This window comes from Labrus mixtus, chromosome 9 (assembly GCF_963584025.1).
Source record: "Labrus mixtus chromosome 9, fLabMix1.1, whole genome shotgun sequence".
In the NCBI taxonomy this organism is placed as follows: domain Eukaryota; kingdom Metazoa; phylum Chordata; class Actinopteri; order Labriformes; family Labridae; genus Labrus; species Labrus mixtus.
In genome coordinates, this window is record NC_083620.1 from 10,084,096 (window position 1) to 10,085,502 (window position 1,407).

At 46.3% G+C, this 1,407-nt stretch overlaps 1 protein-coding gene across 3 annotated transcripts in view; it reads left to right on the forward strand.

The window, feature by feature from the left end:
- The first annotated feature begins 694 nt into the window (after positions 1-694).
- The window catches only part of LOC132980190 (endothelin-converting enzyme-like 1), a 40,997-nt gene continuing 40,284 nt past the window's right edge, over positions 695-1,407 (forward strand). For 2 of the 3 annotated variants that reach the window (XM_061046172.1, XM_061046171.1), the window contains exon 1: positions 695-873. The gene's annotated coding sequence lies outside the window, so the exon portion shown is untranslated. The remainder of the gene's footprint in view (positions 874-1,407) is intronic. The other variant, XM_061046173.1, reaches the window with a different exon arrangement.

The following is a 1,407-nucleotide window of genomic DNA, read 5'->3' on the forward strand; positions in this document are numbered from 1 at the left end:
GGCAAATTATTTTAAAAAAGGTTGTTAAAGTGTTGGTATCGAGAAGTTGATATACATATGTGAACGCATTGAAGTCGGATGAACGACTTCCCACCTCGGAAACTGTGACCATCTGAGGAGCACCTGAACGCAGCATTACTGCCCTGTGGTGAGGTATTTCTAACTGAAACGGACAGAACCAATCACATGATGGGAGGCGGGACATAACGTTGGGGTGAATTTGATTGGATCGCTTTAAGCTTTTTAATTGGTCCAAAAAGAGTAAATGCCCATGAGTGCAGGATGAGTCATCAGACGTGAAACAGGAAGAGAGATTGAGATATATAAACATGATCGCTGGATTCAAACCGGAACGCGTTTTTAACTTTAAATGTTGAACAGTAAACGTCTGTGGTCTGAATTAAATCTGTCAAACTCATCCAAGCTGAATTTATCTGCAGAAGTCTCAAATTGAACTCTTTCTTTGATCCGCAGTCAGAAAATAATTCACCCAGATCTGCAAAAAAAACTTTAGATTATAATCATGATGTCACTCACACGTTTTTTAATTATTCAAACAATAATACAAACAGCCAGTGGGCACACGGGTTCACATCTGCGTGTGTGGCTTACCTTCTTAATGAAGGACCCCCACCTCCCTCCTCTCCCCCCTCCCCTCCTCCCTCCTCCTCCCTCCTCCCCCCTCCCTCCTCCATACATCGGAGGCTGTGAGCTGCAGCGGCGGCAGAACGCGGTGCGGACCCCGGTGTGTGCTGATCTCCGGAGAGGGACGGGGGGATAATCCGGAGTACTGGATCTGTTTTCTGTCTCCACGCACTCACAGATTGGGGCACTTTAACTCTCCCGTCGGGGATTTTTCTTGACTCTCCACAGGTAAGGTCTCCTTGCACAAGTTTATTGAATAACCGCTGTGGGGATACCCACACCTTCAATGCGCGCGTGAGGCTGCTCTTCCTCCAAACAGTGCGTACTGTGACGAGGGTATGACACAGCAGGCTGAGGGTTCGCGTTAATCCACCTTTATTATTTTTAACAAGGAGCGAGATGAGAGGGAGAAACTGCAACAGATTAAGTTGGAAGTCACGTCTCAGCTGGCGACACGTTGATGAGAGGCGTTTTACGCACGTGGTCTGTCGGTGGTTTTCTTCCTCACGGTGTCCATGGACGAGTCTGGAAGTTTTTATGGTCACAGATAAGATGCTTCTTTTTCAGCCAGATGTAAGGACAGCGCAGACAGAAGAGAGAGAGAGATGCTGAGTGAATGTTCAGCCGGTCTGTCGGGCTGGAAATGAAAAACAGCTGAGTGTACTTTTGATTTGGTTCGTTTTATTTTGAGAGGACATTTATTTACGTTCTTAATGATGATGACTCGTCAGACACCTCTTCATCTTCATCATCATCATCATC